At 37.6% G+C, this 26,560-nt stretch overlaps 1 long non-coding RNA gene across 1 annotated transcript in view; it reads right to left on the bottom strand.

Annotated features, from left to right (window-relative positions):
- Positions 1-818: 818 nt before the first annotated feature.
- Positions 819-26,560, bottom strand: part of LOC132679063 (uncharacterized) — a 103,004-nt gene continuing 77,262 nt past the window's right edge. The window contains exon 4 of the long non-coding RNA XR_009609951.2: positions 819-887. This is a non-coding gene — a long non-coding RNA (uncharacterized LOC132679063). The remainder of the gene's footprint in view (positions 888-26,560) is intronic.

Below are 26,560 nucleotides of genomic sequence, written 5' to 3'. Positions count from 1 at the left end.
GCTGTCCTAGAGGCCCTAGGACATGAATGAATGAATAGGATGAATAGGAATGGTCCTTTATGCCTTTAGACTGGTGTCATCAGCTTGCTCCTGGGCCCAGAGTTGCAGACACAGGAAAGCAGAAGGCAGGCAGGCCAGTTTGCTCAGCAAGAACCCCTCTTGGGTGGTCCATTTTGCACATGTGTTAAGAACTGGCTTGACCCAGAACTGCCTCCCTCATTTCTGCAGGGCGAGGTTTATGGAATCTTTGGTGCAGTGACTTTCTGAATCTAAACTGACCTTGGCTGTGTTTCCTTGGATAACCGTCTCTCCGCTTTGCAAAGCAGATGAGCTCTCTGCCTCCCTTCCAGATGAGGTGGAGATTGGAGAAGATAACTGAAAGTTTAAACCTGACACCCCTCTGGTGCCTTTGCTGCTTGGTGTGGGTTTCCCAGGTCAGCCAGTGAGACAGCTCCAGGAGCTCACCCAGAGTCCTTGAAGGAAATCTTATCCCTGAAGCAAGACTCATGTCAGTGGAGACTGACAAAACTGACTGCCTGCACAGTGGTCAGTCTGGCTGTCACCCACATGCCCAGTGCCCAGCATGGCACCTGGAAATGCCTATTTTCAGAAATGCCAGGGTTTGGGGAGTCCTTGACTGTGTTTGTATTTATGATCACAACTCTATGTTTTAGATGATGTGGCTTGGATTCGTCTTCGTAGTTGTCTTCAGACTTTTCTGCCCTTCAAAACAGGAGCTGCTACCAAGGGCCTAAGGAGGTGATACTAGGAGCAAAGGGAGAGCATTAAATGCTGTTTAAGTTGACAACTCCAACTTACCTTTGGACTCGGTCCTTATCAACCACCTCCAATCATCTCTAATTCATTAAGCTGCTTTTTGCTTCTTCCTGAAAAAAAGGGATAACAGAAGAAAAATATTTTTTTCTTTTACTATAAGTTTTTTCAAGAACAGTGCCAGGCAGCACTACCTTGGCTAGGGTTTCTGACACAAGTTAGTTTTAAGGAGTTTATCACATTCACTGTTTTTATTTTATTATTTTGTTTTATTTTATTTTATTTTATTTTATTTTATTTTATTTTATTTTATCTTATCTTATTATTATTTGATTTTATTTTAAGTTTACTTATTTATTTGGAGAGAGAGAGGCAGAGAGAGAGAGAGGGCGAGACAGAATCCCAAATAGGCTCCGTGCTGTCAGCGTAGAGCTGACGCAGGGCTCGAACTCATGAGCCATGAGATCATGACCTGAGCTGAAATCAAGAGTCAGTCGCTTAACCGAGCCACCCAGGAGCCCCACAACATTCACTATTTTAGTTTTTAGGTGGCAGAAACCTTGCCTGGGTGTCAGAGTTCATGTGCATGCTCTGTTTACTAAAACATGAGTCACAACTGAGGGTTTCTCGTTGCCCTTTGTTATGAACAGTGTCACTTGTATCAGACCACACTTTCTGGTTTGTGCCTTCAAATACAGCTTTGGTTACCATGAAATACTGAACTTTTGTCGGTGAAATTTAAATTTCTTACATGGGGGAAAGTCCAAATCACATCGGGGAGAGAAGAAAGAGATCTGAAGTTGGGGAAAGTCCAGAGACTTGAATTTACTTGTTAATTAATGTATCCTATGCCTAAATAGAGCATAACTTAGTAAATGGTTGTTGAATGACTTAGTGGTGGGGAACTTTACTTTTGGAATGAAGGTATCTCATAAAGAATCCTTTTGGGGATAAAAGGAGCCCAATACATTAGCTAAATAATTATGGGCCACATTTAAAAAAAATCACATGTATTAATACTTTATTAAATAGAAAAACAGAGATTTGAAAAAGAGCACTGGTTTTATTTTTTTTTTTTAATTTATTTATTCATTTTGAAAGAGAGAGAGGGTGCATGCTAGTGGCGGAGGGGCAGAGAGAGATGGGGAGAGAGAACCCCAGGCAGGCTCCACACTGTCAGAGCAGAGCCTGATGCAGGGCTCGATCCCGACAACCGTGAGTTCATGACCTGAGCTGAAATCAAGAGTCAGATTGATTAACCAATTGAGCCACCCAGGCACCTCGAAAAATAGCACTGGTTTTAAATCACCAAAGTTTCCATAGACGGGGAAGAAAACCCAACATGATACACCACAGATTCCAGTGGCCTCTACCCATCAGGAAGTGTGGGAATACCTGAAAAGGAGGCAGATTTCAGTAGTGAAGACAATCTGAGTGTCTTCCAGTTCTGGTAGCTACACAGTGGTGTCAGAAGCACAGCAAACACTTCCCCAGCAATAGATGTTTATCACAGCTCCACTGAGGAAATATTTTGCAATGTTCATCAGCATAGCACCACTTTGGGGAAAGCCCCTTCCACATTCTTTAGTCTATGTGCTTACAGTGGGGCTGACCCCAGCCCCAACTGCACAGGTATGAAAAACTAGAGTCAATCCAAAGACGTTTACCGATTACATCAGAAGAGGGGTGCATTTGTTTGCACTGCTAGGAGGGATCTTAAAAGTTCTCTTCGCAAGAAAAGCATCTGTGACTGTGTGTGGCAATGGATGTTAACTAGACGTACTGTGGTGAGCATTTTGCAGCATATACAAAATCCAGTCATTACACTGTACACCTGAATCTAATACAGTGCTGTAATATCAGTTATATCTCAGAAATAAGCAAATACGTAAAACTGAAAGATAAAGTAAACAAAAAGGAAAAGGAAAGGGGATGCATCTGTTTCACGGGAGTTGGAGGTAGGAGGAAGACTTGAGTTACTCATGGTCACATCTTATTACCAGGTGGGAAGAATCTTTCAGAGAAGAATGATAATGAAAAAAATATTCAGGGGTGCCTGGGTGGCTCAATCGGTTGAGCATCCAACTTCAGCTCAGGTCATGATCTCACAGTCTGTGAGTTCAAGCCCCGTGTCAGGCTCTGTGCTGACAGCTCAGAGCCTGGAGCCTGCTTCGGATTCTGTGTCTCCCTCTCTCTCTGACCCTCCCCTGCTTGTGCTCTGTCTGTCTCTCTTTCAAAAATAAATAAACATTAAAAAATTTTCAAAGATAAGATATGAATACAGATGGTTTTCTCATCATATTGTGAGAGCATCTAGATCCAGCTATACCTGAAGCATCAGATTTCTGTAGTTTTCATTTAGTGAAAAACTTTTTTAAATCCTTTTTTTTTTCTGGGATTACCCTCTCTGTTGCTCTTCCTCAGTTCTCATCCAACAAGGTAATGTTTTCCTTTAAAAAAAAAGTCAAAAATAATTTTTATACATTACTAACAAACGATCCATGTCTCCATTAGGTACCTTTAATGTTCTACTTTTTATTTTATTATTTTATTTTTTATTTTTTTGGAACGTTTATTTATTTTTGAGAGAGAGCAAGTGGGGGGGGAGGGGAACAGAGAGGGAGTGAGACAGAGGATCCGAAGCAGGCTCCATGCTGACAGCAAAGAGCCCAGTGTGGAGCTTGAACTCACAAACCATGAGATCATGACCTGAGCTGAAGTCAGAGGCTTAACCGATTGAGCCTCCCAGACACTCCAATGCTCTACTTTTTAAAACAAAATCTCAAGCAGCTCAGAATACTTTTATACAAACTTGTTAAAAATGAGAGTTTGGTCCAGTTCTTTTTAGAAGACGAAGAGCCGTCTGCAGGAATAAGAAGATGAACTTGCATGTAAAAATAGAGTTTTTCTGAATTAAAAGCAATAACATAGGCACTGAAAACATCATTTGCCTTGTAGTCAGCCTGGTATTTTTAGCCCCTCCTACACAGCGTTAGGTCAGGGGAACTGAGAGCTCCATTCTCTCATCTTCATGCATCCACAATTCTAGCATTCATTTAATTTCTGACTAAAAGACACTAACTGCCAGTCCAGCAGGCTCTTGAGAGAGCCTCAGACCTTGTTCTTCCCCAGTGTTCTCTAAGGTTCCTGGAGGTGGGACTTCCACTTACCACCCATAGATCCCAGCCTTTCCTCCCTTTGCTATTTCAGCTTCCTTTGAAAATTTGATTCATCTTTACAATTTGGCTGGCTTATTCTCAGCACTTGGCTATCAGACTTGGGAGCTGGTGGGGACGTATCTATTTCTTGTATCACACTGTGCGTCTTTATTTAACCCAAAGCCCTACCAGTTGAAATGAGGGATTGAATAGACAAATTACACTGACGTGACTTGTCTATAAAAATTGCCCCCAAAGAACCAGCTTCTTGCCTTTGGGTTATTGTGTCTAAATCTGTCATTCTCTGGTTCCCTCCTCCCCTTGAGAATGTTGGCATTTGCCTCCAATTCTAGTGAGACTGGTGAGTTCACACCAAAAACATTTCTGAAAAATATGTAAGATGAGCTAAAGATTTAAGTGGTCACGCTGATCAGAAGGAAGTTCAGCAAAACTTAACACAGCTTCTCTGACTCCTGGAAGCCGTAGTCAAGATCCTGCCCGTGCAAAGTGGCATCTAGCCAGGTCTGAGAGCTTTACTTTACACGTCTAGTTCAAACTAAAGCTTTATGATAACTTATGAGGACTTTGAGAATAAGTCCTCTTGTCTTATATTTCTTCTTTAAAAATCTTGGCTCTCTGAAGTCCTTTGCATTTGCTTATTAAGTTTAGATTCAGCCTGTCGAATTAAAAAAAAAATCCACAAGAGTTTAGATTGCAGCTGATTGAGTGTTTCAATCCCTTCATATTCTACAGCACAATTTAAATTTATTTTTTCTTCAATTTCTTTTAGTGTTTCCAGTTTTCTGCATCGAAGTCTGATACAACTTTAGTTAGATTTATTCTAAGTATATGGCATTATGATGCCATTATAAAAGCATTTACTAAATTTCATTTCCTAACACTTTCCAATATACAGAAATGAATGGATTTTTAAATATTGATTTCCTATATAGCAACCTAGCAAAGCACTCTTTAAGTCTCATGATATATCTGTGAATTATTTAAAATTTTCTTCATATATAAGCAATTACTTCATATAGAAGTTTGCTGTTATTTTTTCCACTTCCAAACTTCATGTCTTTTTTGTTGACTTACTATATTACCACGAACTTGAGCAATTTGTTGACTAAAAGTGATAACATCGTTGCCTTGTTCCCAATTTCAAAGGGAATAATTTCATTATTTCACCCATATGTATACTTGTTGAGGTTTTGTTTTGTTTTTTAGGTATTCGTCATTAGATTATTAAATGTTCTAACCTGGTTTCCTAAGAGTATTTGTATTCTTCTAAATCATACATGCGTGTTATAATTTCATCATGTACATTTTCTGCATCTGTCAAGATTATCATGATTTTGTCCTTCAATTCATGAACGGGCATGTTGCTAGAAGCCAGATACCACTCAAGTGCTGATGGAAAAGAAAAAAAAGTTCTGCAAAGGGGAAGTGCTCAACTTTGTCAAGGAGAGGCCATATTGTTTGCACTACTGGCAGTTATAAATAAGTGCATGTAAATCAGAGCATTGGTTAGTTACAAGGTACTTTTCAAACACCAAAGACCTGGATATATGTGTTGAGAGGAAAAATTACAAAAGCAAAAAGAATGGCATTTTAAAACATGTTATGAGAGAGGGCCTTACTATTATTCTAACTCATTAAGCACTTTCTACATGAATTATCTGACATATCCTCAAAACAACCCTATCATTTCCACTTAAGACACAGGAAACTGAAGCTCATGGTGGTTAAATAACTCGCCCAATGTTACATAGCTAATAAGTGTGATTGATGCAGTTCCAACTGGCTCCAAACCCAAACTCTTAAGTTTCTTTCAGAGGAGGCAACATGATATAGTGGGTAAGGATTTGCACAGGGTTTGGTTTTGATAAATGATGTTTTTTAAGTGACAGTTTTATAGATGGAAATAATAGACAAGAAGGAATTGTACTCTGAACTATTTTATAGAGATTATTTGTGTGCAGAATTATAAAGTCTGAAATTCTTTTATTCTGGAAACTCTCACATTAAGCTTCTCTAAATGAAAGAACTTAATGGTGTGGCTTTGGGCTGAGCAACGGGTCGAATGTTTGCATGTCTAGTGGTGAAAGAAATTCTTCAGTTTTCCTCATTCCTTCCTACGTGAAAACTCTAAATGTGCTCATAGTATTCCCTAAAAAACAGTGTCACTTAGGACACTGTTAACTATGCCAACACTGTGATGATGTTCTATGATAACAACGCATTCTTCTGCTTTTTTCAGCACTTCTGTTCCTTCTAACTTCTTTGTGGGCTGCTCCATCCATCTCTTAAATGCTGATTGATGAACACACTCACTTCCTGGAAATCTCATTATCTTAGGATCTCGTACCTTATCTATCTAGCAGCCGAAAGCAGAAAATAAAAGTGACGAAATTTACACATCATTAATACATATGTGTGTGTGTGTGTGTGTGTGTGTGTGTGTGTGTGTGTGTTTTCAATCCAAATGGTTATTTATTCTAAAACTGGAAGCTACTTTGCCTACATTTTCCCCAGAATGTTTAAATGAGAACCGGGAAGGAAAAAGTTACAGATGTAAACATTGACATAGTTGCTTTTTTTAAAAAAATATTAAAACCCTTTTTATTAGCCACTTCCATGAATGCTTTACAGGTTATGCAAAAACATTTACAGGCTCCACATGGTGTTTGCTTTTCTCGCAAGTTTTTCCATCTACTACAAGAACAACAGAGGTCTGATTATATGTGTATTACAACATATAATATAATTATATAATCTGTTAATTGTATAATTATATAAACATATAATTATATGTGTATTATATATAATTATATAACATATTAATTATATACGTAGCAATGTAGAATCAATATATAATATTATTATATATAATACTAATATATACCAACATATTACATACTGATATATACCTTATACTATATATAATCAGTATATAATATTATTATATATAATCAGTATTATTTTCAGAATTTTTTTTTGCTAATCAGGCTTAATTTTTTTGAATTAACTTTTTATTAAGATTTCATTTTTTTAGAGCAGCTTTAGGCTCACAACAAAATTGAGGGGAATATACAGAGATTTCCTATATAGCCCCGTCTCCACAAATGCCTGGCTTCCCCCATTATCAACATCCCCCACCAGAGTGACACATCTGTTACAACTGATGAACCTGTACTGACACGTCATAATCACCCAAAGTCCACAGTTTACATCATGGTTCACTCTTGGTGTTTTACATTCTGTGGATCTGGACAAATGTAAAATGCCATGAACCCATCATTATGGTATCTTACAGAATATTTTCACTTCCCTAAAAAGCTGTACTCTGCCTATTCATCCTCCTACCCCTCCAACCCCTGGCAACCTGTGATCTTTCTGTCTCTAGTTTTGCCTTTTCCAACATGCCATATAGTTGGAATCATCTAGTATGTAGCCTTTTCAGACGGGCTTCTTTTACTTCGTAATATGCACTTAAGATTCCTCCATGTCTTCTCATGGCTTGCTAGCTCATTTCTTTTTAGCCCTGAATCATATTCCATTGTCTGGATGCACCATAGTTCGTCCATTGACCTACTAAGAGACATCTGGATTATTTACACTTTTTGGCAATTACGAATAAAAGTGCTATTAACATTCATGTGCAGGTTTTTGTGCGGACATAAAATTTCAGCTCCTTTGGATAAGGAGCATGATTATTGGATCCCATTGTAAGACTATATTTCGTTTTGTAAGAGACCACCAAACTACCTTCCAAGGTAGCTGTTCCATTTTGCATTCCCATCAGCAATGAATGAGAGTTCCTGTAGCTCTATATCCTTATCAGCATTTGGTGTTTTCAGTGTTCTGGATTTTGGCCATGCTAGTAGGTATGCAGTAGTATCTCACTGTTGTTTCCATTTGCATTTCCCTGGTGGCAGACAATGTACAACATCTTTTCACCTACTTATCTGCCATCTATGTATTTTCTTTGGAGAGGTGTCCGTGGCCCATTTTTTAATTTGGGTTGTTTTTTTATTGCTGAGTTTGAAGAGTTCCTTGTATATTTTGGATAATAGTCCTTAATCATATGTGTCTTTGACAAATATTTTCTCCCAGTCTATGGCTGGTATTCAGTATTATTTTTTTATATTCTTCAGTATATAGAATTCAAATATTGCAGAAAATACAAGAATTACAAACAGAAAAAAGTTTAAGTGCATGAAAAATAATATTATATGTATAACTCTGAGGAGGGAGACAGAGAAATAGGGTCAGTGCATGGGGTTTTAAAATTCAGATTAAAAATTATTGACTAAAATTAGGTAACATTTTATATCAAGTATGTCAGATTACGTTTTTCTCCATTCTTTTCTATGTGTTTGAAATAGTTCAAAATTTAAGGAGGAAAAAAACTGAAATCAGACCAGGTTCTAGTGTTTTAATACAGATGACATTAGTGAATCCATTACTTCCATCTGATCTCTTTTCAGATGGAAAATAATCTCTTATAATCTTATAACTTTTATAATCTTATTTATAAGATTTCTTTCCATTATAATACTCTGAGAATGCTTTTTTGATGGCATGTCTCCCTACTTTCTTTGGTATATCCTAATTCACAAAATATGAAACTTCAAAAGATTTGCTTAAGCTGTACATTCAAATTAGCTCTTTTATAAAGAGGAAGGCAAACATATTGTTACTGCAATAATTATTGTCTTAAAACAAGTGCCCTCACTTGAATTTGGACTCTTCTGTTAACTTAGTCAATGAACTCATGGTCAGTAGCTTGAATCAACTCTAAATATAGGATGTTTACACCACACCCAGATTGGGTCAACACTAAAACGAGGTATATACAAAGGAATTCTTCCCACTTCTCTTGAAAACACATATTTCCATCGGGCTCATAAATCAGGATTTGCCATATGTAGTGCACTTAACCCCAAGCTAAGATTTCTAGAAAACATTTCGAAAATTATTTAGCAAATCATGATCACTACATTTCTAAGTGGCCACTTGGAGTGGACAAAAGAGAAAACATAGGCTTCTGGACTCTTCCTGTCTGAAGCCTCCAGCCATACTCCAGGGTAGTAGGAGCAATGAGCTGGGCCAGAACTTTCCTCCCCAACACCGACCCAAACTCAAATCACCTGCAGCAATTGAGCTCCTTAAAATATTCCCGAAAATGAAAGCGTACAAAAGGAATCTGGGATTTGAAACATTCTCACAGGCCCCAGAAGTGAGGGACTGAAGAATTTTTGGCCCTGCTCAGTTTCTCAGTGGACGAGGCAGTGTCAGGGCCTCCTGACTATGTGGGTCAGAACTCGCTTTCCACAGAGATACGAAGAAGGAACTGGTAAGACTTTTTTAATTGCCTATGTGAAGGAAATCACTGAGGACACTTGAGCTGAAAAAAGGGAAAAGGAGGGAAAAGAGAGAGGCTATGGCGTGAGAGCACACATCACTGCATATGCCTTTTCTCTGCTCCCCGTGTTCCCACTGTAGTGTGGATCTGAGATGGTTCATGTGCTGATCTCTGATTGTTGGCTCATCATTCCAGCAGGAACGAGTTCTTTTGAGGTCTTTGTTTCCTCTTTGCCCACCTCTTTCATCTCATCCTCCACTTCTTAAGTTCTCTAAACCATAAAACGTTGATCCTATCAGAAGTTTGGAGTGCCATGGTAGTCTGCAGATTCAGGGTAGGAGAAACTGTCTTAATTCCTTTGAACTGGGGTTGGAAATAAGGACGGGCAAGAGATACTTTAGGGACACTGAGCTAGTGATTGAAATGCTTGGGTATGTTATAATGGGGGTCTGGGCCCAGGACCTAAAGTAGACTTATGCGGACTTAATAAAAGAGAAATCCAATATTTTAAAGCATCACCATCTAATTCTGGGGAACCTGAATTTTAAACATATAGGACACATGCCCACCTACTACCTATTGACTATTCAGTAGGAAGAACTGTCTGTGACTCAAGACTTTGCACAGTCCTGTCTGAACTATCCTCAATAGGAACTTCCCTCTTTTTAATGGTCCAAGACAGCCATAAGGCTTCTTTAATAAGAGGCTGGATCCCTGACATCAAGAAGGGCAGTGGAATTTGGAAGGGGAAAGATGTTTATACGTTTTACTTTTTTTAGCACTCTGCACCTGTACATGGGTGGTACTATGAAGAACAAACTCTGGGCGTTCGCCTGAGCCAAGAGAGCAATGAAACTCAATCCTGATCCCATAGAGGGTCTGTCATCCTGCCTCCAGACATCCCACTGCTTTCACTATGCTGCTTCACTCAACCTCATGGCTCTATGGGCTTCTCTATGAGTTCCATGAATGGTTCATTGCATTTAGGTTAAAAAATATATACCCCCAAACTGAGAATTTCTCTCTCCCTTGAGAAAACTAGTACGTTTTTAATTTTTTCTTGGGAGTCTATAACTTTCTTCCCCAAAGTAAGTAGTGTAAACAAATTATTTCTGTCAAACCTATATTATTGGTATCTTTAAGAGGTTCCACAGGATAATTGTGAATTCAGCCTGATTCTACAGAAGTAATTCAATACTTCCTTCACTGCCACCTCTGCCTCTGCTGGTTTCTTCTCTCTCCTTCCTTCCTTTCCTTCTCCTTTCCATCCCCACTCAGCTCTTAGAAATTTCAGTACTGACAGTTGGTCTCCAACTCCGGCTTGTCTTCTTGATCTTGCCCTGTCTTCTCCAACTAGACCTAGTGTGTGTTCTCTATCCCAGCACTGACTCTTGGCAGACTCCTGCTTTTGAGTTGCTGGTGTTCTGTGGCCAGTACATGAGTATAATTTTAGCAAAGGCAGAAAGGGGAAAAGTTGTGCACCTGTTTTATTCTTCCTAATCTCTCCCCCAGGAGAAATAAATCTGGGAAAAAGAATAGGGAGGTGCAATGGAAAAGGTCAGCCCAGACTGCTGTGCTTTCTGAGAACAGAGAAGACAGCTGTACTGGTCCAGAGAAGCTGGCCCCTGAGTTAACCAAGAAAGGCCTACAGCCTTGTTGCTGTGACCCTTCCCCAGCCCACCTCCTTGAGTTGCTACTTCTGGCAACGGAGAGAGTCAAAGTGATCCATTCAGGAACTGTGTGGCCCTGGTTATTGATATTCCATCACCAGACACTGCATCAACCCAGACCTGGAAAGACTGGACAGATTAATAGCTTCTTCACATTTCTTTGGGTGGTAATACACAGCTATTCTTGGCTTACTGATTAATTACGATGTCAAATTAAGTTAGGATAAACCTTTCTAGCTCATATAAAAATTGGCCCCTACTTATTTTGTGTCCATACATCTCTATCAAATAATACCTGGCTACACTGTTATTCTCATCTCTGAGTTGTTCCTGTTTAAGCAGGTATTATGTCTAACAACACTAATAACAGCCAAATGCATAGGACTTTTTATGGGCCAGGAGGTGTTGGAAGTGTTTTACATAGACTAACTCATTTAATACTCATAATAACCCTAAGAGGAAGGTAATTTTATCCTCATTTTATGAATGACAAATCTTAGGAGAGAGGTTAAATAACTCCCAAATCTCCTGCCAATGACCAGTGGTGAAACTGGGATTCAAATTGAGATGGTCTAACTCTGGAGTCTAGATTTGTAATCATTAAGTCATTAAATTGTACTTATATAGTCATCAATGTCTAGCACAAAATGTTAAACAAATAAGTGTTTAATAAAAAAATCTGAGCTCATTATTCTAGTTTGGGGGTATTAATCCTGGGATCCATAGCAAGTGCTTTAACATGACAAATATTTTATTTCATACATTTTCCACCCATATGACAAAACTAAGACTTTGGGAGCTCCAGAGCCCTGACCCATTGGATGGGATTCAAAGTCATTGTCTAACTCCATAACCAGCACTCTGCCTACTCTGCCAAGTGATCTTTCTACGAGGCCCAAGGAGCTCTGGGATGTCCTGGCTCTTCTGTGGCTGCAAGGGCTGTCCTCTGAGGCTCTCACGCAGTGGATAAGCCAAAGAGCCCACCAGGCTCTCTTTGCATAATGAGGGATAAATGCAGAGGGAGACCCGTGGTTCCCATGTAACTGAGGTGGCCGCTGGCCCTCAAGTGGCCCTGCCTGAGCCTCATCCAGTGGTTTGACTCTCAAATCAAAGTGGGGAAGTCTGGGTTCTGTTCCTACTTCACCAATAATCCTGTGCTCTTGAATCACTCCCTTCTGAGTAAGAGAAGAGAGAAAGAGAAAAATCAGGGCTGGCTCTTCAGCCTCCAATCCTGTTTTTTGAGAACAGGGAACTGGACTACCTGGGCCCCTCAGGAAGGCTTGAACACAGAAGGTGAGACACTCCCTTCCCCTCTCAGGATCCTCCTGAAGACCACTGAGCTAGATGGTCATTTCCAATGACTGTTTCTGCTTTTCACTTAATGACAAACAAATCTTACCAGGCCTAGAGTTAAGATGTATTTTAAAAAATGTTTTAAATCTGTTTAAATCCTCAACAGATATAGCAGGGAGAGTTTCACCGTAAGAATAAAGGTACAAGGTTTCTAAGCTACCACTTTCCATGATTTTTGCCAAGTGATATCACTTAATTATTCCTATTTTGCCAGTGAAACTACAACCACCCTATGTACTGATGAGGGAGCATAAGGCAAGCCGACAGGCCACAAACACCCCCGACCCTGGTGGGATATGGGTGATATTCCTTGGGCATTCCTGGCTGCCCAAGAACAAAGGAAAGGGGAAAAACAAATGGTTAACTGATAGAGATCATAGTCCTGCAGGACCTAAGTCTCCATCACCCCTCCATAGTGATGTGGGAAACAAAGGCAGAAGGAAATGGCAGATAGAACTAAATTTCCTTATAACCTGCAGCCCACTGACAGATACTTGAGGCTGGCAGAGTAAAACGTTTCTCCAGGAACTCCTTACTGTCTTAATGTTAATGCTCTGCTAGAGGGAAAAACCACCTTAGCTTGACAATAGCTTGGCCTCCAGTATCCCATGAGTCTTCTTTAGCATATGAAAATCTCACTGGGAACTTCCCCTGGACTTTACCTCCCCCAACTGCACAGTATATAACCAGTCTCTCCTCATGGTCCCGGGGCAGCTCTTCCAGCCTATGGGTGTTTAATAAAATCACCTTTTTGCACCAAAGACCTCTTCAAGAATTCTTTCTTGGTCATCGGCTCTGGACCCCATGAGCCCCACAATCACCCCTAAACCTCATCATGTACCTCATGTGGCTTTAAGGACGATTGGAGGTGAGGCATTTAGTTAGCAGTATTGTTTTACCCTTCCACACAAACTCAGGTTTCCCTTCTCCCGGGTGCTCTATGCTCTATTCTTTAGTAAAAATGTTCCATGAATTTTTGTAAAATAGAGAGCCAATGGTTTTGGGGGATTTTATGAGGTGGCTTTCTAATCCAGGCACAGGACTCCAGTCTGGGTCTTTGTTTAGAGAGGAGTTTTTCACAAGCTTTTTTCTCCACAGACAGCACTTTGGTCACTTCACATGTAACCAAAGCTCTCTCTGTGGGGAGACGGATCATGTCGTGGCGCTTCCAGCCAGGCAGTTACATGGCCGTTCTTCCCACTGATTTCAGGGAAGGAAACTCACGTTACAGCTCGGTGTTTTCATTTCAGTCTCCCTACAGCCCCATCACAGGAAGTCTAATAACAAAGATGGGCTAACTGTTAGTTATGGAATGTTAGTTGTAGGAGAGCTAGAAAAGTTAAAACACCCAAATTCAACCACTGGGGGGATATTCTTATAATTTTGTAGCGTTGGTGACTATCAGATAGCATTCTATGTAAATAGTACTCAAGAGTATATTTTATTAAAAAAAAAATATATATATATATATACATACATACACACTGTATATACATACCAATCTGACTCTACGGGATCCAAAATGTGCTATGTCTCTGTGAGACAGATACATACACACACATTTGAGTGTCTTGTGTGTTTTACAAATACAAAACCTGTATGACCCTCTTATTTTATAGTTTTTTTCTTTTCACTTAAGAACACATTACATATTTCTTAGCCCGGGTGTCTGTAAACAGGAGAATGGATGAACAAACTATGGTGCATTTATACAATGGAGTAATCCAATGGAAAAGTATTCAGCAAGGAAGAGAAATAAGCTACCCACGCACACAACAATATGGACGAATCTCAACTAATGAGGAGTGAAAGGATCTTTACCTAAGAGTATATATTGTATGAATTCATTTATTCATATGAAGTTCTAGAACAAGTAAAGCTCAACTTTGATGGAAAAAATCAGAAAAGTGGTTGCCTTGGCAGAATGGGGCAAGGAGAGAGGAAGGGGCAAGAGTGAACTTTTGGGGTGGTTGTAATGATCTATGTCTTGATAGAAGTTTGGGTTACATAGCTGTATGCATGTGCAAAAACTCATCTAATGGTCCACTTAAGACTTGTACATTTCATTGCATATAAATTTTTACTTAAGGAAAAAAACAACAAATATCGAACTCTAGTTAATAATATGCATACAAAAGTACTTAGGGGAAGGGAACCGATGTCCGCATTTTACTTGGAAATGCATTTTGAAAAAAGATCAATGCTACATAGATGGACAAATATGATAAAGTGGGTATCGTAAAATGTTAATTACAGCATTTAGGTGGTAGTTCTTTGGGCGCTCTCTGCACAATTTTTTCAATTTTCTGTAGGTTTGTTCTTTTTCATATTAAAATGTTAGCAAGAGAAAGAACATATGACATGTTCTCATGTCCAATATGCTTCCACAGTGTTTTAAAGGACTGATTAAATCGATATCTATAGACTGGAATAAAATTCAATCACTGTAAAACATTTAGATTGTTTATATTTTTACAGTACAAGCTGTATTACAACAACTATCCTTATACTTGGATATTTGGACAATTGTCTTATTAGATACTTAGGATAAATAAGCATGATTGCCAAGTCTATAAGGAATTAAGGATTTGGGTTCCTATTTTGATCTAGAAGATTTGGCACAATTTCCTCTCTTCTAAAGAGATGGATTCTATTTCCTCATATTTTCTTAGAAGATGTCCATTTCCATAAGATTCAGGTCTTTTTTCATCTTTGCTAATCAATCCAACATCTTTAACGGAATATTCTTACAATTTATTTTCTGGTTCTCTCCCACAGCATTTTTAGATCAAGGGGAAAACACTTAAAAGACAAGAGGAGAATTTTCCATGCCCAGTTTTGAACTAACAATCTGAATCATGGACTCCAAACCGTGATATGTCTTCAGCCTATTTCCATGATTTGATTTGTACTTAATCAGAGATTGAAAGCAAAATCAGTTTCTGGGTATTCTATCTAGTCTTTTCTTTCTGTGAACATCCAATGAAAGTACACAGGATACAAGAACATGGGAGGTGTTTACTCTTCATGCCGTGACATCACTATGCTTTGACAAATTGTAATGTGGAGTCGTATGTTCTAACACCTTTTGGGTTATCGGCAAGTTGCATAAAAACCCAACATATGTTCAGGTTCTAAATGATGATTAGAAGCCCAAGAAATCTGCGCGGCAAATTGGGATGCCAGAAGGAGCAGCACACAAACAAAACATTCACTTGGCTGTTCTTCCAATCCCGCTCATTGTGGTGTGGACTACAGTCCTGTTTTATTCCTTTCTCTTGGCTCCTTCAGCAGTAGATGAAACCACTGAAGCCACTCAGCAGACAAACACGCCAGATCACGGGCCAGAGGACAATTTCCCTTTCCCAGCAGCAGCTCAGGGCCCTTCCCTGGACTTTCCAGATGACCTTTATAGCAGCAGCTGATTTCTTGAATAGTTTTTATTTTGATGGCATACAGCAAAATAACAATGCTACGTTGCCTAGTGGAAAGCCTGAGAATCAAATTTTGGGTCTCTCTCTCTCTCTTATGGCTTTGATTTGAATATAAGAGACTTTAAGAAGGCAGTAATGGTGAATATACATGTGTACTTAACGTCTCATGGAGGTTTAACCAATTGGTGAGCAACAGGTGCATTTTACAATTTCCAAAAATGATACGAAGTGTTAAACAAGTTCTTGACAGTATTCCACTCAGTATCAGCTTTCAAGTGGGTCAGCCCATCTCATCCATTTGAAACTCAGGTTAATGGATTCTTTATAGAAATTGCTACTGTTGAAATGCTGTTGGGATTCCATTTTCTGATTTCCTTAATATTGCACTTTCCTGTTTCCCACCTACTTCCTGCAAAGTCTCTCTTGACTGACTTATTTATTGTAGAACTTATAAATAGTTCTATCCAAATTTCAGTCTTTAGTTTTACATTCTATCTCTACTTTTTCCTATAACATTTTGAGAAAAAAATCAGTTCCACATTGTTTGGACGGGTTCCTAAAGGTGGAATTAAAATTTTAAAATGTTATAATAGGTATCTAAATTGATATAACTTGTTGATTCCCACCACCTGCAGATTGTAGCAATTTCCTTACATAGTTGTCAAATAAGTCCGTCCCATTCCCAGTGTTGGGTAGATTGATGGATAAAAAATGCTATCCCATCCAACCAGTTGTATGGACATTCAAGTTCTTTGTCCATTTTAAAATGGATATGTTTATCTTTTCTTATTTATGTCTATTTTTTAAAGTTTATTTATTTATTTTGAGAGAGCAAGCAGAGGAGGGGCAGAGAGAGAGGGTGAGAGAGAATCCCAAACAGGCTCTGCACTGTCAGCACACGGCCTGATGCAGGGCTGGATCCCATGACCCTGGGACCATAACTTGAGCTGAAATCAAGAGTTGGATGCTCAACCAACTGAGCCACCCAGGCACAAGATAATTTATATAACAGATTACGAAGTCTGATATTACTGAATTAGTTTCTTCTTCAAAATATAGGCAATACTGGGTGAATGACAGAGAACTAGACTGTGACTAAAATAGACTGAAGTCAGTTGCCCATCATATTATATGAATATTTTAAAAGGCCATTTTCCAAGTTACTAAAATGTTCCATTTCATTGAACTTCATTCCCATGAACCTTTATAAATGATAAATAACAACCACATCAATGACAACAATAGTGAGGGGTAGAAAGAACGCTATAACAAGATGCCAAAATCTCAAAATATGGATTTTTTAACAAAAAATTGGAAGAACAATAGTTTCTAAGTGTGGTTGTGAAACTAGGTCATCTATATCTTTTGGGATGTAGAAAGAAACTGTGTTTGTTGAAACAGAGCACTGTGGTGAGAGAAAGATATAGCTAATGCAAAGAAGCAATGAAATGGTTAATGGAAAAAGTGTATGTACAGGTTGAAGACATGGTGTATAGAAAAGTTACACCATGTATCACAGGTTGTTTTAAAATTACTTTTAATCTAGAAAGTTCAGTTTTGTTTTAATATGATTTACCCAGTTGTGATTTACTTGGCACATTTAGGACTCAGCATAATCTTTGAGTCTGAAAATTGATTTCTTTATTCTGGAAAATTCTCCTTCATGAATCATTTTTATACAGTGTATTAGCATTCTTTCCATTCTTTCGTCATGAAACACCTTCAAGACCTCAGTTGATGCCTCCTGTCCTATTATTTATATTTATTAATGTCTTTTTCATATCTTCTGTTGATCAATCTTCCGATATGTCAACTCTATCTAGCTGGTAATTTATCCATTGAGGGTGTTTAATTTACTGTAGTTTTCAGTTTTAGTGTTGAATTGTTTGTTCTCCCACTTAGTGCATCTACTGAAGCATCCTCATGGTGACTTGTTTACAAATGTGGTTTCTGATTTTTGACTACGTACCCCTCCCACAGAGGTTGTCCTACAGGTTTTGGAGACATTCTCCAAAGCCTTTGCTTTTATCAGGAGCCCTTATGGGTCAAATGGTTTTAATGTATTTTAATGTTAATTTTTTGGCTTGAGTTTACATGGGTACTATGTTTTATACACTATACCCTAGCATGGCACAGATTTTCTGTTTTAATGTCTTAAGGTAATTCCCTATTCTATAAGGCCTTAGGCAGATGATAAGAATCTTGTAGTTTCACAAGTTGGTAAGGTAAAATTCTACGAGGGCTTAGCCCTTGAAATAAATGGTCTGGCATGAATCCCACCTTTATGTAGGAACCTCAGTTCTGGCTTAAACTCCTATTCTTAAACTCTAGCTTTGTGTTTCCATTTTCCATTTTTAGGCACCTAAGAATTTTCCTTTCTTGCCCTCAAACTTTGTTAGGTATTTTTAAAAAATGTGTTATTCCAGGCTGTTGTAAAACTGGAAAGCTCTCCAAATAATTTTATGGATTCAGGATAACTTTAAAACTAAAGAGAGACAGAGAGAGAGAGAGAGAGAGAGAGAGAGAGAGATTGATCTTGTTTATTAATATAGACATAGATGCATAAATTGCACCAAATATTAGAAAATAAGTTTTTTAAATGTAGAACCACAACTACAGTCCTAAAATAAATCCTACTTACTTGAGTTTACTATTATTTTGATACATTGCTAGATTTTATCAGTATATTTTATTACATTAAAATTTTTAAAGGGAAAATTCATATGAATATAACAACTGGTGGTGAAAATATGATTGTTACAATTCAATAGACATTTCTTCCAGAAATTCTGAGTAAAATTAGAATGCAAGGAAAAGACTAAAATATGACTGATCCTGTAAGTGCATTGACACTGCAAGTATATTTTCCTCTTCCTTATGATTTCCTTAGTAACATTTTCTCTTCTCTACCTTACTTTATTTTAAGAATACAGTATATGATACATATAACACACAAAACATGTGTTAATCAACTTTTTATGTCACCAGTAATGCTTCTGGTCAACAGTAGACTATTAGTAGCTGAGTTTTTAGGAAAGTCAAAAGTTTTGTGCAGATTTTTGACTATGTAGGGAGTTGGCACCCTTAACCCCTGAATTGTTCAAAGGTCAACTGTATACGTATAGATACTGTATGTGTAATTTTCAAATTGTAATTTCCTATATAAATTATATTTATATTTGTATTTTACGCATTTTTGAAAATTTATAAAATCCAATAAAAAACACATGTAAAGGAAAACTATTTACATATTAATTGCATGGTGGGCATACTAATTTGGTACTCAAAATCCATACCACTATCTTTCTAGTGTGTTCTAGTTTGCAGAGTCTGGAGAATTAAAAACTACATTTTCACAATCCCTTGCCAAATCTAGGATCCTGGATGTGAGTTACGTTTGGTTGACCAGATATACTTGTGTAAAAGTTAGAATCTTCTTGGGATATCAGTTTTCTCTATATCTTTAAGTTTCATATATATATAACTTATTATATTACATATATTACATATCAGGTGATATTACTGTCACCCTGATTGCTATTCTCTGAGGTTCTTGAACCTGTGTTTTGGTATCTGTCATTAATTGTGGAAAGTTCTTGGCCATTGCCTCTTCAAATATTTCTCGTGCTCTGTTCTTCCTCTCGACTCTTTTTAGAAATCCAATTACACATGTTAGATCATTTGGTATTTTTGCACACCTCTTGCACACTCTCTTCTGAGCTTTTTACATTTGTCTCTGTGTTTTCTTTCCTTGGCTATCGAGACTATTGAAGACATTCTTCATCTCTCCTACTGTGTACTCATTTCTAGCTCTTCCAAATGATTGCTTTTTATTCTTTTCATCTCTTTGTTGAAGTCTCTCATCTGATTCTGCATATTCCACCCTTCCCACCAGAAATTTAAGACATTAATCTCATTATTTAAAACTTTCTATCTGGCAGTTTATAATACCAGTGCCATTTCCAAGTCTGGTTTTATTGAATGTTTTATCTCTTGAAAAGTGTTGTTACTTTCTTGATCCTTTGTAATTTTTGGTAGAAATATGTCCTACACCTTGTGTAGTACAGTATAGACTGAAGTAAACAATTTTTGTGCTGGGAAATTAGCACATTTTTTCTTCTACTAGGGACTTAATATGAGCCCTGTCAATTCTGTAATGAGTTGAGCTAGGTTTAATCTTTGCTGTTGCTATGGTTACTCTCCGTGCACTACAGATTTCAGGTTTCAAATACTTTGTTATAGACCGAATATTTGTGCCTCCACATCCATATGTAAAATCCTAATGTCCAATGTGATGGTATTTGGAGGTGGAGCCTCTTGGAGGTGATTAGGTCATGAGGGTGGAGCCCTATGAATGGAATTAGTGCCCTGATAAAAGAGATCCCAGAAAGTTCTCTTGCCCTTTCTGCCATGGGAGGTTACAGTGAGGAGATAGCCTTCTATGAAGCAGGAAGTAAGCTCTCACCAGAAACTGAATCTGATGGCACCTTGATCTGGGAATTCCCAGCTTCTGGAACTGTGAGAAATAAATTTGTTGTTTATAAGCCACACAGACTATGATATTTTGTGACAGCAGCCTGAACAGACTAAAACATACCAGCAGTGTTAATTTGTGGTTAGGATGGAGGCTGGTTTGCTACCTTATTTTCTCAATGTCTGCTATACCCTCAGTGTTAGTTCATCCCTTTATGTCTCTGAGAAGGTCTCCCTTCATGCTTCTGTCCCTCTTCCAGAAATAGACTGTTACTGATTAGACTGAATAGACTGTTACTATTAGAGTTCTATCAATAGGTTATGAAGAATTTTCATAATTTACTGTTAAGGGAGATAAGTAAGATGTAAAATAGGTGTACACAGTATGATCCAATTTTATAAAACAATGACAAAACCTGTATTTATGTATTTATACATCTATGCATAGTTATAGAGGCATGAAGGAAGTGCATACATACTAGGTCACTGCCTTAGTTCCTGGGAAAAGGAAAAGGCCTTTATAGGTGGAAGGGGAAAAAGCAGAAGGAAGAAAAGAGAGCTAGGAAAAAAACATGAAAAAAAATTTAATGAAAAATTAAACATGTAAGTTATAATCAAATGTTATTTAAAATAATATATATGTTGAAAAGTATGTGTGACTAATCTAACAAGATGTGCAAATGAAAGACAATCAGAATATTTAAAATATGTCACTGAGGCTGGGAGGCTGGTGGAGTAGGAAGCAATAGGAGTGTCTCCCCACACAGACAAAAGTTGTACTGGCAGAATGTGTCTGATGTAACAATTTTAGAACTCTGGGGTATGTTGAAGGCTTGTAACTTCCAGGGTGAGGCATGGATGGTAAATTGTGTTTAATTTCAGTCAATGTTAGCTCTTAGCAGCAATCACCCATACCCTACCTCACCTTCACACCCCCAGCACCATGGCCAGAAGTTATACACATGTTCCTGGAGTAGCTTGCATTAAGCTCGAGGGAGGCACACTTTATTTGTCCTTCAAACATCAGGGATCTATGTTCAAATATTAGAGATTATTGTTGCTCCCTGTTCCCCATTGTTGCAAGACCTCCCTTCTTTGGCTGAAGCAATTGTAAGGGATTTATAAGGCCAGTATCCATTTTTTTCCCTGCCTTTATATTTCTCTTTCCCTCCTTTTTAGAGACAGACATTAAAGAAGAAGTTGTTCAAAAAGCAACTCATATCCAAGGGAAGTTAAAGGCATTACACATGCTCAGGGAAAGTCGCAGGCTTGAGAGACCTGAGAAGACCTTAAGCTTACACATCAGGCTGATACTTGACATGGGAACAGCCTACAACAACCTAAAACCAAACCAAACAAACCCAGAAAGCAGAAAACCCCAAGGAAAGGGGAGAATCTGATTTCCAGAGTGAATTACCACACTATTAGATTCACATGTCCAGTTTTCAACAACTAGAAAAACAACAAAATCACAAGGCATGCAGAGAAACAGGGGCAGATAGCCAATTAAAAGGGAAACAAAATGAACCAACAGAAACTATCTCTGAGAAAATCCAAGTGGCAGACTTACTAGATACAAACTTTTAAAAAAAATTTTTAATGTGTACTTATTTTTGAGAGAGAGAGAGAGAGAGAGCAGGGGAGGAGCAGAGAGAGAGGGAGACACAGAATCCAAAACAGTCTCCAGGCTCTGAGCTGTCAGCACAGGGCCCAATGCAGGGCTTGAACCCACGAACCGTAAGATCATGACTCAAGCTGAAGTCAGACGCTTAACTGACTGAGCCACCCAGGTGCCTCATGGACACGAACTTTAAAACAATGCAAGGAACTAAAGGAAGATATGGAGACAGTTCAAGAAAACAATATATGAGTAAAACAGAAGTCACAATAAAGAGATAGAAAGCCAAAAGAAACTACAGAGCTAAGCAGTACAAAAACTAAAATGAAATTTTCACCAGAGGGATTTGAGTAGGCAGAAGAAAGAATAAGCAACCTGGAGATCTGGCAGTTGAAATTGTTGAGTCTGAATAATAGAAAGAAAAATGACTGAAGAAAAGTGAGCAGAACCTAAGGGACCTGTGGGGACACTGTTTGGCATACATTCATTTTGGGAGTCCCAGGAGAAAGAGAAGAGAAAGGGGAAAAGGGATTATTTGAACAAATAATGGCCCCAAATTTCCCAAATTTGATGAAATCCATGAATACAAACATGCAAGAAGCCCAAAGAACTTCAAGGAGGATGGACTCAAAGCTATTCACCACAAGACACCTTCTTTTCAAACAGTTGAAAGCTAAAGTGAAAGAGAATCCTGAGAGTAGCCAGAGAGAAGTGACTTCTCACATACAAGAGACCCTCAATCAGATTATCAGAAAATTTCTCATCACAAACTTTGGAGGCTGAAAGGCAGTGGACGAATATATACAAAGTGCTAAAAGAAAAGAAAAAAAGAAAAGAAAAAAGATCAACCAAGACTCCTATATCCAGGAGGAAAACTGTCTCTCAAAGGTAAGAGATAAATTAAGACATTTCCAGATATTTTTAAAAAACCCTAAAAAAAAAACAACTAAGAGAGTTTGTTGCTATTAGAACCGCCCTCCAGAAATCCTAAAGGGTGTCCTGCAGGTTGAAAATGAAAGAATAGTATCTTAGAGCCATATGTAGAAAATAAAGACATCAGTAAAAGCAAATACATAGGCAACTATAAAAGCTAGTATCTTGACAATTTGTAACTCTATTTTTGTTTTGTACATGACTTAAGAGACTAATACAATTTTTAAAAAATTATTATTCTAAAAGCTAGTATTATCATAACTTTGGCTTGTAACCCCACATTTTGTTTCTACATAATTTAAGAGACTAATGCATTAAGGAAACAATTATTAGGTTATGTTTTTAGACACACAATGCATATGTAATTCTGTAACATCAGTAACTGAAAAGGATGAAGACCATGCTATAAATGACTTGAGGTTTTCTTTTTAAGTTATTGAAGTTAAGTGGCTATAAATTTAAAGTAGAATGTTATACATTATAGGATTTTAAGTGCAATGGCCACAGTAACCACAAAGAAAATAGACAAGTGTTATAGAATCCACACACACAAAAAAAATAGAGAAGAGAATTAAAACATTTCACCATAAAAATCAACTAAATACAAAAGAGACATTGATGCAAAAAGAGAGGAACAACAACAACAAAAAGCTATATTCCATATAGAAAACAAATAGCAAAACTACAGGAGCCTCAGAACTACAGAAGTCCCTCATTAACAGTAATTACTTTAACTGTAAATGGATTAAACTTCTATCAAAAGAGAGGTTGGCAGAATGTATTTTTTTAATTGCACCTATACGCTATTTAAACATCCTCATTTTAGATCCAAATGGAATGAAAGTATGAAAAAAGATATCTCATGCAAATAGTAACCAAAAGATAACAGGGGTGTCTATACTAATATTAGACAAAATATACTTTAAATCAAGGAAATGTATAAAATATTTATATATTAATAAAAGCTTCACTACAGCAAGAATATATAACAATTATAAACATTTATGCACCTAATAACAGATTATCAAAATGTATAAAGCAAAAATTGACAAAATTGAAGAGAGAAATAGGTACTTGTATCATAATAACTGAATACTCCAATACCCCACCTTCAATAATGGATAGAACCAGACAGAGATAAGTAAGGAAACAGAGGACTTGACAAGACAATAAACCGCCATATACAGATCGAACTCTCTACCCAATAACACCAGTTTGCACATTCTTCTTGAGTGGACATGGGCTATTTTACATATTGACAATATATTAGGCCACAAATTAAATCTCAATAGATTTGGAAAGATATATGTCATATAAAGCATCTTCTCTAACCACAGTGAGATGAAGTTAGGGATCAATAGCAGAAGGAAGACTGGAAATTTCACAAATTTTTGGAAATTAATATAATACACAAACCACCAATGAATAAAAGAAATCACAAGGAAAATTCAAAAATATTAAGGCACAAATAAGAGTACAGCACACCAAAACTTACACAATGCAGTGAAAGCACTGCTGAAGGGGAAATGTATAGCTATAAATGCTTACAGTAAAAAAAAAAAGAGAAAGATCTCATATCAACAACCTAAGTTTACAACTAAAGAAATTAGAAAAAAAACAAACAAACAAACAAAAAAAAAAAACAACTAAGCCCAAGTATAAAAGGAAGGAAATAATAAAGATTAGAACAGAGGTAAATAAAATAGAAAATAGAAAAATAATAGAAAAAAATCAATGAAACAAAAAGGTGGTTCTTCCAAAAGATCAACAAAATTGGCAAACTTTAGCTAGATTGAATAAGGAGAAAAAAAAAAGAGAGAGAGAGAGAAAGCTCCAGGTACTAAAGTCATAAATGAAAGTGGGAACTTTACTACTGACTCTATAGAAATAAACAACATTACAAAAAAGTACTATATGCAATCACACTCTAACAAATTGTATAACCTAGATGAAATGGACAGTTTCCAAGAAACACAAATCCCACCAAGACTGAATCACACAAAAATAGGATAATCAAATTGGTCTATAACTAGTTAGGAGATTGAATCAGTAATTAACAAATCTTCCATGAAGAAAAGTTCTGGCCTTGATGACTTCACTGGTGGATTCTACTATTTAAGGCAGAACTAACAACACTTCTCAAACTTTCCAAGAAATTGTAGAGGAGAAAACCCTTCAATAAGGCCAGCATTATGGGTAGCAGAGGGATGGGGGAGGAGATCTTAATCCCAGGAAGCGAATCCCCCATACTGAATAGAATCATTACCAAACCCCTCTCCTCCACTCCAGGACTTGGTTTTTCTAACTTTAAACTCTGCATAACAGAGTTATTTAGCGGATTAAACTAGGAAGTGAATAAAATTCTAAATGCAGTGTCTGCCTAGAGAGGGTGAAGTAGCATTTTAGTAACTAGTAAAATTTTTATTTCATGTGTTTAAATAGAATGCTTATTTAAAAAAGTTTTTTTTTTTTTTTTTGCTTGTGGAATATCCAAACACAGAAAATAGTTTCCCATAAAATGTGACTGGCATAAAATGTTAGGCATAATTTTAACTGTCGTCTTCTGCTGTCCTTAGCAGAGGAACAGACTGCGTAACTTTTGAACGAAAAACGTCCCTTTAGGCGCTCCTTCTGGGCTACCTCAAATCCTCAAATTCCTTCAACACAGAAATAAATATGCCAGTTCATCTTCAAAACAGCACTGTGGTGAGATTAAAGGGTTAAGAGCTTCATAGGATATGGTTGACCTGAGTTTGTTATTAATGGCTGGTCACATGGCCTTTGGCAGGCCAAGTGGTAACACTGGCTTCCAGGAGAGAGGATGTTTTGGAAAATGATAATGTATGTGACTATCTGTTCCAGTCCACCCTGTGTTGGCAGTGCCTCCCATCCTCCTGTCTGCTTCCTTTGGTTTGGTTTAACCTATTTTTTAGTATCGTCAGTTCAAGTTCTTTCCTGGACTCTGGGAAGGGAGTTTCACTCTTTGCTTAGGATCATATGAGATTTTATTGCAAAACCTCAAACCATATTAAATTTGATTGTTCTGAAATATGCCATTGACTTTGAGTTCTGGGGATCTGCTTAAATATTGCCTCTTGGTTGAAACTTTTCCTTAAAGGAAGTAGACAATTTTTTCAGCCTCCAAAATGACAGACCCAAGTGGATAGGTCTTCGTGTAGAGGCTGCTGTTTATAGAGTTACTTTTGTAACTCTAAGATTTCTGTTAGTCAGAGACATGGTCTTTGGGTATAACATCTCCTACAGTCACCAGAATGTAATCTGGCACTATAGGATAGAAATTGTAGTATTTATAAGGCTCTGTAACAGTTTCCATTTTCTAGGAGCACCTGGCTGGCTCAGTGGGTAGAGCAAGTGACCCCTTGATTTCAGAGTTGTGAGTTCATGCCCTATGTTGGGTGTAGACACTATTTCCCACTTCCTTGTCGCCAAGGCTCATAGAAGATAGGCAGGGGAGTCTGGGAGGGCAATATGGGATTGATCACCTGTCCAGTTTTCATTCATCAACTTAACGACAAGATATACTGCTACCATCAGTATGAATCAAAGAGAAGGTGAAATTACACTTCAGTATAAGCCCCATCACCTGGACTTAACAATCAGGGTCCAGAAATAATTTCTTTCCCCACAAGTGTCATCTAGCTTAATTATTAGCAGTTTATATATTTAGCAACGACAAGGCACCTCCTATCCTTAGTCATTTTGAGATGAAATAGGCATATAGGCAGTCACCTCTAATATAACAAAGCTTATAAGAGATT

The sequence above is a fragment of the Panthera onca genome, chromosome A2 (genome assembly GCF_046562875.1).
Source record: "Panthera onca isolate mPanOnc1 chromosome A2, mPanOnc1 haplotype 2, whole genome shotgun sequence".
In the NCBI taxonomy this organism is placed as follows: Eukaryota; Metazoa; Chordata; class Mammalia; order Carnivora; family Felidae; genus Panthera; species Panthera onca.
The sequence above is the reverse complement of the archived record's forward strand: the minus strand, read 5'-3'. Positions and strand labels throughout refer to the sequence as shown.